This window comes from Chenopodium quinoa, unplaced genomic scaffold (genome assembly GCF_001683475.1).
Source record: "Chenopodium quinoa cultivar QQ74 unplaced genomic scaffold, ASM168347v1, whole genome shotgun sequence".
Taxonomy (NCBI): Eukaryota; Viridiplantae; Streptophyta; class Magnoliopsida; order Caryophyllales; family Amaranthaceae; genus Chenopodium; species Chenopodium quinoa.
Window position 1 is genome coordinate 6,999,192 of NW_018745454.1, and position 15,932 is coordinate 7,015,123.

The window sequence follows — 15,932 nt, forward strand, 5'->3', positions numbered from 1 at the left end:
ATGGAGCTTTTTGAAAAAGAGCTTATTTAGTAGAAGACAAACTTTTAAATAAATCTGATGTAGAATAAATATTGTACATCCGTTATATAGTTACCCCTAAAATGAGCAATAGTTACCCTAAGATGATAAAAGCTATCCTGACATAAATAAAAGTTACAAAGTATTTATGCTTTATTAATAAAAGTTACCCAAAAAGTTGTAAAAGTGACCCTAAATTTTGATTAAAAGTGAACCCCGACGTACAGTAAATTATACACCGGATGTGTACAAAAGTTATTCTTAGTGGAATAAGCTCTTCAAATAATCTTCCCAACAAACACTTTGAATTAGCTTATTTAATAGCAAATAAGCTAATGTTGGTCAAATAAGCTAATTTTGCTCAAATAAGCTAGTTACCAAACACGGCCAAAATATTATAGGACGCATTTTGATTCACGCAGCTATTACATCCTAGTCCAAATCTTTCAGTATCGGTAGTATATACCTGTGGTCCTATACATTAGTACAGTATTCCGTAGTACGTTAATGTAATGACAATGACTGATACGAGTATATTAAAGGTTGCATATGTTATTTGAGATAGTTGCCAAGTCAAGAAGCCAGCCAATGGTTGGGCCCATTGTTTGATCCGAAGGTTTAAGATCAGATAGCAGAAAGGGACTAAAGAAATAGAATCCTCACTTCTGAGAAACAAGGTTTTCTTGTCAGAAGAAAAGAATGGGAGAGAAGTTAAGGGGGTAGGATTATTAGTTGTCAATGCAATTAAATTAAATGGAGTAATGAAGGAAATCCCCAATTCCCCAAATTATGAGAACCGGATACTTCTAGGAAAAAGAGTACAAAAAAGTGAAAAAACCATTATCCAGAGGTATGGCTTAGGGAAGGCTTATCACATATTCAATCAAAGTTGACTTCAAAGGTATGGGCTTTGAGATTTCTTTAAATTTTTGGGATGGATGATTTTGTAATTATTGATGTCCAATTTGCTACTAGTAGCAGTTTTGAATTTTACCATAGAAGAAATGAAAATACCACTACATCTTTGTTTACAAGTCAAACAACGGTACCTCAACAATAGCAGCATCGACTTATAGGCAAATTAAACCACTTTGTCACATTGCAGATGCTCCCAACTGTAATAGATCCACCCACCCGACTTCCCAGTCTCGAAGGCTTACCTTTGAAAGAAAGAATAGAAGATCCACACACCCGGCTTCCCAGTCTTTCCCATTGTGTCGACTTAGTAATCTAATGCCCAATAATATGTACTACATTCTTATTATTATTCCGCATTATATTTCCAAATGCAACTACAACTCTAAAACAAACATGAAGAATTGAGATTTGCAATGTCTAAATTGCATGACAAGGAATCAGTGACTGAAGAGTCTCTGAGGAAACACATAAAATACCCACTGATATACGTCAAAAATGAAATTGCAATCTACGCAAGTAAACCAGAGTGCAAAGGTACCTTTCATGGCCAGCATCCAATTAAAATTTCCCATCAGCCCATGAATTAAGCATTGAAGGACCTGAAGTTTGTATCAGGTGCCAAGAAAGCTCCTACAAATCAACAATAACAGGGAAAAAAACAATGTAATTTCACTGGTATATGATGCCAAACATTCATTAACTGAACCAACCAGGCACAAAAATGTCCAAACTCACTTTAACTGTTAACATTCTTCACTACAAGAGCTGCTTAGTTTTTACTGGGAGATTTCTGGTTCTTTTCTTTGCTCTGTTTAGCCTCAAACAATAATTCCAAGGATGTAGCAGACACTATCTCATTTCACTTTGCATACCAAGCACTTCAATACACCTAACTCCTTAGGATATATCCTCAATCTCATAAAATATATAACGTATGAAACCACCATGCTATGAAGCATTCAGACACAAGAACCGTCATGTGCTAGCAGGCCGGTAAAAGGAACAGATAGTGGCAATAATCTACAGATCTAACCCAAGGCCGACATATTGAGCCATTTGAGCATACTATAAGAAAAACCTGTAAATATATGTACAATTACTACAATCTTTAGCCTCAATATGCATTAAAATATGAGGCAAAATGACGCAAGAATCTCAATACAACATCAAGCTAACAAAAATATACATGTAATTGTTTTAAAAAAAGGAAACGGTATAATATCATAACCAATGAAACAAGTTGGGAAAGGCAATTACAATGCAGTTGAAACACCAGCCATGCTGCATGCTGACAAAATCCCATGTCTAGCTCATGATTCCAATCAAGACAGGATTAGATGTATTTGTCTAATTCGTCAATTCCCTTGAATGAACTAAAACGATTTATAATGGATTCATACACCTTAATTCCGCTTAAATATACAGCATCTTGCAGGAACTGAAAAGAAAATACCACAATTAGATAATGATGTCACGTGTGTGTGTGTGTGTGTGAGTGTGTGTGCGTGCGTGTGTGTGTGTGTGAGTGTGTATGTGTGTGTGAGTGTGTGTTGTGTGTAGGATGAGACTTAGGATGAATAATTAAGATTTTATCAGACCTCATTATGATCATGAAGCAAAATTGGAGTATTTTTCATTGGGGAAAAGCCCAAAGTGGGAATCCCCCTGTCTCATAAATCTAGCATCAGTTGTAGAAGCTAAGATTTCAGGCTTCCCGAGTTTTCCTCCTGTGGCTGTAATAGCTTGCACAAAAAGAGACCACCATGGGTTGGTATCATCAGTTGACGTTACCAAGGGGTGACCCCAGAAGTCTCTATTTGGTCCTTTTTCAACAATCTATATGAAATCAAGAAATTAATTTCAGCAAGTAATTACAGGACAAATAAAAAGGAGAAACTAAACAATATATGCACTATAATCCATGCATATGAATTGAAGTAGCAGAGAAAACAAAATACCCACAGAATCCAGTTTCATACTCTCAAGCTTCCACAAAGATCACCACTACATAAACAATTGAGATGGCTTTTCCCACTTCTGTCTTCATCCCGAAAAAATAAAAAATGTAAATCATTACTAAAATGCTACATGAGCCTAAAAGCGCCTGCCTAAGTCTTAACAAGCAGAATGCCAAAAATGAGGACATCAACATCGTGTATTTTAAATCCTTACCAAGTATACCAACCATAAAATTGTACTTGCAACTTTGCAAGTAGTTTGCAAGAGGCCTTGGGTTATACTCTTAACACAAGCTTCATTTGCCAATTCTTTGACATCACCTCAGCTAGCTACCTGGGGATATATTCAGTCATTTTTAGCCCCACAATTCCATAACTTTTTGGACTCTGGAGGATACCTTTTGATATGAAACGTAAATTTTTGAGAGCCTTTAATCTAAAGCATGCACATGGCAATTGATACAAAGAAACTTACAATACTATTTTATTCCTATAGTCCACAAAATTAAGTGTTAATTTGCCATGTCCTGGCATATCAAATTACCATGTATTGTAATATTAACACAGAAATCCCTTTAAAGACCCTAAAGAACTAGTTATTCACCTACAAGTTTACTTTTAGTATGGGCTTGCAAAGAGAATTAATCTTCGCTCTATAGTCTCCCACAGTCCCACAGGCTACTAGTACCGTAAATGGGTATTCCGATAGCAGTTAAACATCAGATGGTATTAGTTCTGTATAGCAAACGCATACAGCAGCATGTTCTGTTGAGAATTTCTATTGATCTGAAGGGCTCTCTGAAATTAATTGAATGCCTTCATCAAGGGTCTCAAGAAAGTATAAAAAGGAATGCATACAACAGACTCTCAATCCAATGCCATCTCTGATGCAAAAAGCTACTCTAAATAATTTATTGATAGTTTAGACAAGGGTGATCATCCTAGATGGGAAGATTGTCCAAGGTTCTAAGGGTGGAATCTATAATTCAAATGGATGGAGATGTAGCTCATAAGATTTACGCAGGTTGATTGAAGTGGAAGCGTGCTACGGAGATTTCATATGATCCTAGCATGCCTCATAGATTGAAGGATAAATTCTAGTGAACGGCAATTTAGCCTACATTGCTATATGGTACAGAATGTTGGTTGTGAAGCATTGTCACATATATAAGATGAATGTGGCCGAGATGCGTTATTGCAACAAAAAGTATAAGTTAAGGAATGAAAAATTAGGAAAAAAAAGTAGGGGTCACATCTATTGAATACAAAATGATGGAGAATCGCCTAAGGCGGTTTGGCCATGTAAAAAGGTGAACAACCAAGGCTTTGGTAAGGAGGCTTGAACAATGGCAAATTGTTTGGATCGCAGGGGTATTGATGTGTCTATTTTATATAGTGTTTTACCCCCGTCCCTTGGTCATAATTAGTAGTGTTTTTGGCTCTTTAGAGTCACTTTTATTACTAGTTGGTGTTCTCTAGTGTTTTCGTAGTTTTGGTTGACTTTTGCAGGGAATTATGCTTTTGGAGTATTTTCCCGAGATATTTTGGAGCAATCACGAACATTGGAGAAGCACGACCAGATTTTATAGCCCAGGGCCGGTTAGAGCCATCGAACCGGTGATTAAGGGCTCGGTATAGGTGATACCGGGGCATTTGGACCGAGTATTCAAGATCGGAAGAGAAAACCCAGATTGGCCCGAAGAATTAGGGCCCAATCGTAGTCCAAATAGTGGCCCAAATGAGCCTCCCGGCCAAAGAGGCTGGCGCCCGGAGGCGCGCCCGATCGGGCGGGAGAAGCTAAGGTTGGCGCCCGGTGACGCGCCCGGCCATTAGTGTTGAGGGAGGAAAAAGGCGCGCCCGATTGGGCGCGTGTATTTATTAGGAGACGATTAGCGTCGTTTTAGTTTGTTTTAGTTTAGGATTTGTACGGAGTATAAATATTCCTCCGTAATACGATTTTGGGGGTTTCTCCCCTCTCTTTCTCTTTCCTTTTACTTTTTCTTTACTCTCTTAATTGTTCTCTTAGATTCTCTCCCTCTTAAACCTTTGTTCTTAATCCATTCTTAATTCCAGATTTGTTTGGTAACTATTTCTCTTCTCTTAATCTTAGTTGTTTATTATATTCCTTTAATTATGTCTTACTTTATTGCTTTAATTAGTTTAGTTTCTATTATGTGTGAGTAGTTTTCTTTCTAGGGTTTATTGGGATCCTTAAATAATATGAAGGGGTAATTTATTTATGTTAATTATCAATGCTAGATTAATTTCCTATTGATTGATTTAATGTTCTGTGACTAGATTTGCGCAGATCTTTTATGCATGAGTTTGACAATATTGATTCGAGATTCGACAGATGAGAATTGATGTTTAGGTCTAGTTTCAATAGGCAGATTAATTTATAAATGGTTAAATCGAGATTCGAGAGATGAGATTTAATACCGGTAGATTAATGCTGTGATTGTAATACGTAGCGAAAGCCCTTTACGATCTGGTTAATTGATGCATTGATGATTGACTATTATTGATTTTTGATATTGCATGATAACTTCTTATTGAATTGTTTTAACGCTTTACAATTATGGCTTGTAAAAGTATAGCAATATTGAATTGATGAATCGAGCAGATGTTAATTTGATATTAAAGGCTACTTTCAATAGGAACTTAGATCTAGTAAATTGCGAGACCCTGTTAGATCTATGTTGTTTAATAAATTGCGAGAGCCTGTTAATCATATTATTTATGCAATGTCAATGATTGATTAATATGTTTTACCCTGGAGTATTATTTATCGGTGAACTTATGCCCTAGATCCTTTTATATATTGTTTTCTCCTTATTCTCATTCTTCGTAGTTTAGTTTCATATTCAACTTATATATTGGTTACTTCATAATCTAGATTATATTAGTTAATTAGGAATAGAAAGACTTGTTTCCCTGTGGAGTTCGACCCTACTTCCCTATCTACTTTAATTAGAGGACTTAGGTATTTATTTTTGATTAGGGGATACGACTTTACCCTGTCAGGTATGAGAAAACTTCAAATAGGGTGACTGATTGTGATATGAGTGCTTTAAGAATTGAGGAAAATATGGTGTTGGTTAGGGGCAAATGGAAGGAGAAAATTCATGGCAAGACGTTTCATGATATGATATTAGATATATACTTTTGTTTATTTTATTTTAGAGTTTACTCTTATTATTTACTCAGCTCATGTTTGCAAACATTACTTGATTCCTTTGCAAATGTTTTCTCAAACCTTGAAGTTCTACTCACATGTTGTTCAACACCTTTTTATCCCTTTACTACTCTTTTAGTTGATTAACAATGGAAGATGGCATTTCTGTAACTAATAAACCTATATCTCTTGTTTATAAACACAAGTCTCTTAAATCTTTTAAAAGAAAAATTAAAAGACAGTATCACGGTAGTATTTTGATAAATTCTGCAATTTTTTTTTTTTATACTACAGCTAATGGTGCTACTTCACACCCTCCTACTAAAAGCCCTTTTGAAAGTAAGGAAGAAGGGCCATAAAAGAAAATTAATCAATCCAAAGAAACTAAGGGAAATAGTTGAAACACCAATGGAAGATGCATTGATTGCAAAGAGAGGAAATTCTTAAGAGAAGCTTAAACCTCATGAAAATTAGATTGATGATCCTGACATAAGAGTAATATATTTATGTATGAGTTTTTGGTTAATGTAAACTGAAAACAGAAACAAACTAAAAACTGAAATCAGTTTCCAATTCTTAGGAAAAAAAATAATTGAGAGACTGACAATATTTCCAAACACAACCTAAGTCATCAAATCATATTTTCAAAACAACAAATTAAAAGTAACCCTGCACGAACCATAGACCCATGTATGTGGCTAGCCTTTACTAAATAAGATAAAACACCATATTGTTGAATAAGATTATAAGAACGAATACAAACGCGGTGTTTCATCTAATTTCAACAGATAAGTTACTTTTCCACATACACAAAAGGATCTTAAAAGAATTAAAGAAAAGGGAAAAAAAATTTGGGGGGGGGGGTTGCAAAGAAATGAGCTTTGGGGCAATGTATTCGGCTGGCTAGTGTGGTTTTTAAGCCCCCTCCCCCAAACAAATAATAAATATAAATTGAGATTTTCCATTGATATCTATGAGCATTTATTTAAGACTCATAGTCATGGACAAGGACAAGCAATCTTTGCATCTTATGCCATTTACTACGAGTACAAGTCGTAATACAAGTATTCTCTAAATTCCTAAATTCCAAAGACATTGAAAGTGTCCCTGAGAAAGTTCCATGATCACATATTATAGCATGTGAAAAGTCTTGGCCAAAGAAAAATTAAGTTACAGGGTCCCCTATGTTTCACATGACTAACTCGAGAAAAAAAAGATAAACAAGGCAGCCACGTAACATTAGGCATCAAACTTTCTCCAATAGACCAAAAAGCGCCTTTAAGTTATTCCAGCAGCCTTAATTTAAACTTTACAGCAATAGACCTTGGATTTTAAGAGCATGTCATCTATATCTCGTGGCCACCAAGTTCAAGAATTTTGTTTCCCTTTTTTCATTCAAATGATCCACTAATCACCAATAGGGCCATGGAAACATAATCTATAGCTTTTTAAATAAGATTTTTGATATATTTTGAGATGATTTGTAACCCAAATGATCAATGTTAAATCCATTTCCCTACAATTTGTTCAAAAGGGATGTGTTAATCATAGCAAATAACCTTAATCATGTTTGATGTCTGATCTTATTGGATATTAAGAGGTAAATCAAATACAGTCGACCAATTTGTGTAATGACATTTTTATAAGAAAGATAATTAAGAACCAAAAAAACTAACAAAATCCTTAACTCTAAAGCGTAAGAGCTGAAGTTCTAATGAGAAACCTAAGAGATAGTGACTGAAGAAAATTTTCTAGGAGTTTTAACTCAAGAGTAACTAGCTCTTGTTTCCCGAGCAGTGAAACATGTTGAAAGCTACACATCAGCATAATAGCAGTCAACTCTTTTCCTTTAAGAAGTAGGATACGTGCTTCGGTGCAGCAAGACAAAAGTTTAGTTTTAATCACAGATAATGAAGAGCCACAAGAAGCTGATACTGAAAATCCATCCTGCGTTAAGCGTGGGCATAACAAATATAGTTATTGAACAATTAATTCTGGCATCAGTCAGTTATGCATAGAGTAAATGCAATGGACTGGCAGTAAAATTTAACAACCACTAGTCCACAATCCTTCCCACTACTCAATAGTTGGAGCAATCTAATTTAAAAAGAGGGATTTCAATCATGTATACACATTTTGTGCCACCATATGTCAACCTAAAATATTTAAACAGCATGGGAATATAGTAAAAGAAACCGCAATACAGATTAAATTGAAAATTTTGGTGAAGAATATAAACAGAACCTGGAATGTCATGTTCCTTGAAGCAGGAGCCCACTCATGAGCAATTCTATCTCTAATAAACTCTGGATCCACAGTAGGTGGCAATCGAATATCGAACCCAGCCGAGGCCTCTGATGGCTGCATATTCATAGCAAACCCCTGCAAACCAAGCAAGTAATTATGTAAGAGATTAAAAATCAGAAAGACTAATACTGTATTAACAAAAAGTAGGGAGGAATTAGAACTGACATTAGAAGTAAGAATGCCAGCATCAAAAAACACAGGATTAACAGATATGACTTGAGAATTTGTGGCCAATCCTCTCCTAACCAAATTAAATTGAGAGTCCCTAAATTGAGTAATCAACTCAATACTGATCATCAAATTCTCCATTGCACTATTATCAAACATCCTGCAACCATGCCCAGGTACTCCATTAGCCTTAATAGTGACGTGCCACGGAGATCGATCAGCGTAAAAAACCCTAAAATCATCGTTTGGAGAAGCCTGTCCTTCGTCCATCACAAACCCAACATTCAATTCCTCGAATTCCTTTGAAGCCACAAACTTAGCAGCCCCATCCAACCCTCCAATCTCCTCCTCAGGTACGTATGACAGGTGGACCGTTCTGGTTGGTTCCTTATAACCCCGGAGTTCTCGAAGATTCCTGATGGCTTCCAGATATTGCATACCGATGCACTTGTCATCTTGGGCTCCGCGGGCGTAAATCTTTCCGTCGGCGGTTCTTACGCCGGAAAATGGAGGGTGAATCCACTTGTCGGTCTCTGCCGGGACTGAGTCGAGATGGGAGTTGAAGAGGATAGAAGGTAGGTCGGGCCTTGAGCCGGGCCAGGTAATAATGAGTACGGGCTTCCCAGGAACGAACTCAAACGTGCGGGTGTGGAGTCCAATGGAGTGAGCTTGGGATATGAGGAATGAGACAGGGGCGGTGTAGTTTGGATTGGGGTGGGCTGTTTTGAAAAGGAGATAGGTCTGGAATCGATTTATGACAGGGTTGTCTTCTTCTTCTTGTTGTTGAGTAGAGAGGACAGGAAACACCAACAGTGAGATAAGGAATATGGAAATGGAGAGAGAGTACAGTTCGCCCATCGTTGAACTATTGGACTAAAGATACTCCCTCAACCTCGTTTGAAGAGTATCGATGGAGTTAAGTTCGAGCTCCGTCAACTATTTTTAATTTGGGAGTAGGGAGATTCCTTCCCTTTATCCTCTACTCTCACGTGTTACTTACGGAGTTTAATTGGTTTAGCCGATAAGAAATGTCAATTTAATAAAGTCATTCATCTTACCTTATTAAAAAAAAATGTCAAAAATAAGTCATTTTTTTTTAATTATTTATGAATAATACAAACTTTGAGTTGCAGATTGATCGGGATTAGGGATGGTCATGGGTGTCTAAATCATGACAGGCTAAGGTCGTAATCACCTAATCAAACGTGTCAATAACAGGCTAAGGTCGTAATCATCTAATTAAAAATAATTTCTAAGTCCACTAATTATGCAAATAGGGAAGAAGGGTTGAACCACATGGAAACAAGTCAATTTATTCCTAATTAATCAAAAGTAATCTAAATTATTAAGTAACCAATTTGTTGTTATTAAAGGGAACTAAACTACTAAGAATAAAAGTAGGAGGAAATCAATGAATAAAAGACTTAGGGTTCACCAATAAATAATAGTAAAACATAACAATCAATCATTAATGCATCAATTAATCAAATCATAAAGGGCTTTCGCTACGTATTACAACCATAGAGTTAATTTACCGGTATTAAATCTCATATCTCAAATCTCGACTTAACCATTTATAAATTAGTCTACCCATTGAAACTAAGCCTGAACATCAATTCTCATCTCTCGAATCTCAAATCAATATTACATAACTCATACAATTAAACCAGACATAATCTAATTACATCGCATTAAATCAATCAATAGGAATTTAATCAAGCATTGACAATCAACAATAACAAATTACCCCTTCATATTATTTATGAATCCCCACAAACCCTAGAAAGAAAACTACTCACACATAATTAAATCTAAACTAATCAAAGCAATTAACACAAGTCATGATAAAATAAAGAAATAAAATTACTCAAATTAATAAAGAAAAAATCGTTACCAAAGTTAACGAAAATAATGAGTTGAATCAAGAACAAGGTGTAAAGTTGTAGAGAGAGAAAATAAAACTAAATAGAGAGAGAAAGTCTAAGAGAAGAGGTAACTTGTACCAAAACACTAAATCGTCCTTATACAAAGCTCCTAACAAATCATAATTAGAACTAAGTAAATCGCCGAAAACACCCCATTAGAAACACGCGCCCGATCGTGCAAAGGGCTGCCCGATCGGGCTCGCCTTTTTCTTCGCTCTCTGATTCTGAGCAACCGCCCGATCGAGCCAAAGGTTGCCCGATCGGGTCGGGCTATGCTTGGACTTGGATTGGGCTTCACTTCTTAGCCCACTTCGAATTTCCACTTTGGGGCTTGAATACTCGGTGTCCAATGCTCGATATTTCACATGTCGAGCCCTTAATCACCGGCTCGATGACTCTACCAGCCCTGGGCTATGAAAAGTGGTCGTGCTCCTTCAATGCTCGTAGTCGTTCCATAAAATCCCGGGAAAATGCTCCAAAAGTTCAATTCCCTACAAAACTCAACCAAAACTACGAAAACACCAATTAGTAATAACAGTGGCTCTAAATAGCTAAAAATACTACCAATTATGACCAAGGGACGGGGGTAAAATATTATATAAAATAGACATATCAGTCAACTAATATAGAAACAGAGGAAGTATGTTTTATTTAGAACTGTAAATACGCAAAAGTGTGCAAAAATGCATATTTATTTTATTGCGGGTTTGAAAACAAAAGATGATAAGCGAATAGAATAGAATAAAAACACAAAGCGAGTATATTAGGGAAAAAAATGAAATGGAGAATGCTACAAAGTATCGTACTTTGTACAGCTTATACAAACAAACACATCATGAACCTAAGAAATATTTTCCAATCCTTAGGATGTGTTCTATTTACTAAATTTTCACTTAAATAAACTTATTTTATTTTATCTAACTTAGCTTAGTAGAACTTATGAAAACATATGTTAGCTATGATTTGTACTTGTTTGTGTAACTCTTATCTGAACTTAATTTTTTTTCTTAACTAAACTTATCTAAAATCTACTAAACTTGTTACACCTAAAATAAGTGGAAACAAGCTGAATAAAGAAGTGTAAAGACTAGAATAGACCCGGTCTACAATAACTTATTGTAGACCCAACCTTCTAGTATACCATACGAATGTGATTATATCATACGAAATGTGATTATATTACTACAAAAGTGATTATATCATCTTGAAACTGTTATGTAAATGTATCACTCAAAAAGTGAACTTATCATTTTAAAAAGTATCAAACAATAAATTACATATTTTTAAATTTTATCATCCTAAAGATAATTATACACTAGTAGAATAAATGTGATGGGAAGCGGTTATAGGCAAGCGGTTTACAAAATCCGCTTCCCATTTGATTAATTAAAAAAAAAGAGGGAAGTGAAATGGGAAGCGGTTTTGGCGCGAACCGCTTGCCTTTTAACTAATGGCCAGTGGTTTGGCCTTGAACCGCTTACCATTAGTTAAATTGGCAAGCAGTTCAAGGCTGAACCGCTTACCATTTTAAAAAAAAAAAAAAAAGGGCTCATGTACAATATGTACTACACCCTCTCTTCTCCTCCCTGTTTCATTCAATTTACTTCCCAAAATTTTCAATTCCCCCGCCTTCACTCCTCCTCTCTGTCTCCCTCGTCCTCACCTGTCTTCTCACTTCTTCAGATTCCGGCCACCACCACCACCACTCCAATGTTATTCATTTTTATTTTTCTTTTAATTTGGCTATTTAATTAAGTGAAGCTGCGTTTGGGGGTCGTGCGTGGGTCGTGGGTTGAGGCTGCTGCTGGTGGTGGGTCGAGGCGGCTGCTGCTTGGTCGGAGGTTGATGGTGGTTGCTCGAGGCTGCCGGTGTTAGCTGGTGGTGTTCGTGGGTGCACTTGGTGGTGGTGCATGTTCGAGGGTGTGTTGAACCGAGCCCAAACACGCATTCTAGCTTCAATCTTCAATCTTTGTCTTTCTCACTCTCAAATTAGGGTGAGTTCTTGCTAAATTTTAGTTTCATATGTATTAATTAGTATTAATTGTTTGTTATTCCAAAATTTGAAGTTAGGGTTTCAAGTAGTTAATCCAAGTTTCATATGTATATATATATTGTTTTAATTTGAGTAGCTTTAAATGAAATTTATGAATAGAATATATATTAGTTAACATTTTAGTTTGTTAAATTGTAGTTAATAAATTGCAATGTATATATGAATATAATGGATTGATATATATATATATATATGTATATATATATATATATATATATATATATATATATATATATATATATATGTGTGTGTGTGTGTGTGTGTGTCTATATATATATATATATATATATATATATATATAAGTAAACTTAGTTTGATTTTGTATGTATGTTAATTTAATTATTAGCCCTATTTAAATTAATGAACTTGTTTATTGTTGAATGTCAAATAAATGCAAATAATAATTGAATGCTTGCATCATCATTTGCCTAGATACCCGTTCGAGTCTTTCTCAATAGGAGAAAGTCTTGAATAGTCCCCAGTTGGGACTGTTCTTGGACGTTTAATCTCACTTAGGTAGTGAATGTATGTCTCTTTCGATTTTAAGGAATATCCGGGCTTCTCATTTTCTCACCATGTTCTCTAGGTACATATGTAGGTAAGTTATTACCTACATCGTGTACTTGGAGAACTGGGGGGAAATGCTGCCGGATTTTCCTAAAAATTGAAAAGTTGACATACATTCACTAGTGAGATTAGACGTTCAAGGATGGGTTAGGTTGGAGTGATAAGGACCTTTTGGGAGCATTCATTTTTACCATTTATGGATGATATATATGCTATGTACTTTGATTACATAATATATGTTACATTTATCATTGTTTGAAATGTGTTGGTATGTTTAAAGGCAATTTAAATCGTCAATGGATCGCGGTTGGATGTATGGTAGACGTGATACATTGGAATTTTTTAATGGGGTTCAAGAGTTTTGCAAGAGTGCTTCACAGTATCAGCTTAGAACGGGTGTCAATTACCTTTATTGTCCTTGTGTCAATTGTAATAATGTCATAAGGGTCAATAGTGTGGATACCATCATGGCTCATGTACAATGTCATGGGTTAAGGCCTCAATATCATGTTTGGGTTTGGCATGGTGAGAAGGGATCGTATAGGGAGAATGTTGTTGGCAATGAGACGCATGTTGAAAGTGCCGAGATTCATGTTGAAGAAGAAAATGGGAGTGATGATGGTGGTGAAGGGGATGACACCGAGGATGGTGGTGGTGATGATCACTTGGATGAGATGATGCGTGATGTTGAAGGTGAATTTGGTGACCGACCTGATGTATTTGAGTCATTATCAGAGGCTGCCAAAAAGCCTTTGTATCCCGGGTCCAAAAAATACACAAAACTCTCAGCCGTGCTTACACTATATAACATTAAGTCTAAGCATAACTGGAGTGACACTAGTTTCACTTCTTTGTTGACTGCGTTATGTGATATGTTGCCAGATGGGAATGAACTTCCTAATTCCTATTATTATGCAAAGAAACTAATGTGTCCATTTGGTTTGGAGTATAAAAAGATACATGCATGTCCTAATGACTGTTTTCTGTATCGAAATGAATATGAAGAGTTGGAGGAGTGTCCACGTTGCGGTAAGTCGCGTTACAAGCGATCAAGCTGCAATGCTGGTAGTAAAGGACCTCCTGCCAAGGTGTTGTGGTATCTTCCTATTATTCCAAGGTTAAAGCGTCTATTTTCAATACCAAAAGACGCCAAGAACCTGCTGGGTTTGAGGACTTACCACTACCGGTGCCTAGAGAGGAATATGATTTTTTTTAAGCTGCGTGACGCGACCGGGAGCTTTGTGCGATGGCCACGTGATCGGTTGAGGTTGGTAGGAGGGGTAAGTAAACAATACTTGTATGTAACTAGATTAACATGTGCTTTGTGCAATGACCATGTTTTTTTATGCTACTAGATTACTATGGAAATTCAGTCCGCTAAAAGGAAGAAGGTGGAGAAGCAAAAATCCAAGGAAGAAGGTCCTCCGAAGATGGAACAAGGACAAGTGTCGAAGAAGAGTTCGAGAGCTTCATGTACTCCACTAGTAGAAGCCAAAGTCCTTAGGTCGCTTTCGAAAGCCGGTACTTTTCTTCACAACCGTGTTAGTGAGTTGCCTACGGGTACACATATTCAAGTGAACTTGCCTAAGGTATTGTTCCACTATGATGAGGATTCGATCGCATACATTTCTAGAGAGGATGTGACAGAATTTCTAACCGGTTCCATGCTTAACATTTCCATCATTCAAACATTCATGAGGTAAATTAACGAGACTATTTCTAAACATATTGTATTTTTGATATTTTCGTACCAAAACAATGCAACTAGTAATTACTTGCACACATTACTTTCTTAAAGGTCACTACAGGAGCTCCTTGCTAGTAAACCCGATGGTGAAGCAGCAGTTGGGTGGTTATGCCCTGAGCAGACCTCCGTAACCAAATGCTTGCATAACCCTCGTGATGTGATAGATTACCTTGAGCGGGGTATTAGAGAATCAATGCGTGCGGGAAACAAGTTCTTATTAGCCCCTTGTTTTGAGGAGTAAGTTTAAATATGTCACTCTTAATTTGTTTGTTAAGTATAGATGTTGACGCATAACAATTGATGGATTGATATTTGCTTTAATATACATGTAGTCTACATTGGAGCCTTATGGTGATTTGTGTTTCCAATAACACAATCTACTACTTTGACTCGACTCGTATATGGCCACCAAGGAAGTTGCTAGTGAATAACCTATTGAATAGGTACATACCGCTTCCTATATATTGTTTTGTATCATCACATAAGTGATTGAGTGGCTATGTTCCTAAATCGTTTGTTTTATATTTTTTTGAAGTGTTATGAAGAAGTTGAATTGTCGTTCGGTTGCGGGTCCCACGTGAAAATATGCGAAGGTAAAGCCTTGATATATTGATTTATTTAATAAAATTGCCTTGAGTTTTATCACAGCATGACTATTTTAACTTTGTGTCATTTTAGTGTGCGCAACAAGACAACGACGTTGACTGTGCCATCTACGTGATGAGGTTTATGCATGACATAGTCAATAGGTGCACTGAAGCCCAACACATTGAGGAGGTACTTGTTTTTACTTTTTTCCGGTTCGATTTCGGATAAAAGTCGTCCTAAAACTAAGTATAATGATAATTTGCTATGATTCCAAACATTAGGCACATAAGACAAGTTGTAATTGACATGTTATGATAAAGAAATAGCTCATTAGATAAGAAATGTAGAAATCGGGCAAAGTAGTAGTGAAATAGGCGATTTTGGGTAAAAGCCGTCCTAAACTTAGTTGAATGCTAATTTGCTATGATTTAATACATTAGACTTGTTGTAATTGACATGTTATGATAGATAAATAGCTCATTAGATAAGAAATAAAGAAATCGGGCAA

The 15,932-nt window shown here is 36.2% G+C and overlaps 1 long non-coding RNA gene and 1 pseudogene across 1 annotated transcript; one reads left to right on the forward strand and one right to left on the reverse strand.

Annotated features, from left to right (window-relative positions):
* Positions 1–1,965: 1,965 nt before the first annotated feature.
* Positions 1,966–9,490, reverse strand: LOC110713942 (annotated as a pseudogene).
* Positions 9,491–14,965: 5,475 nt separating this feature from the next.
* On the forward strand, positions 14,966–15,564 carry LOC110714523. The gene is made up of 3 exons (XR_002510121.1): positions 14,966–15,073; positions 15,169–15,279; positions 15,372–15,564. It is a non-coding gene; the product is annotated as an uncharacterized LOC110714523 (long non-coding RNA).
* The last annotated feature ends 368 nt before the right edge of the window (positions 15,565–15,932 follow it).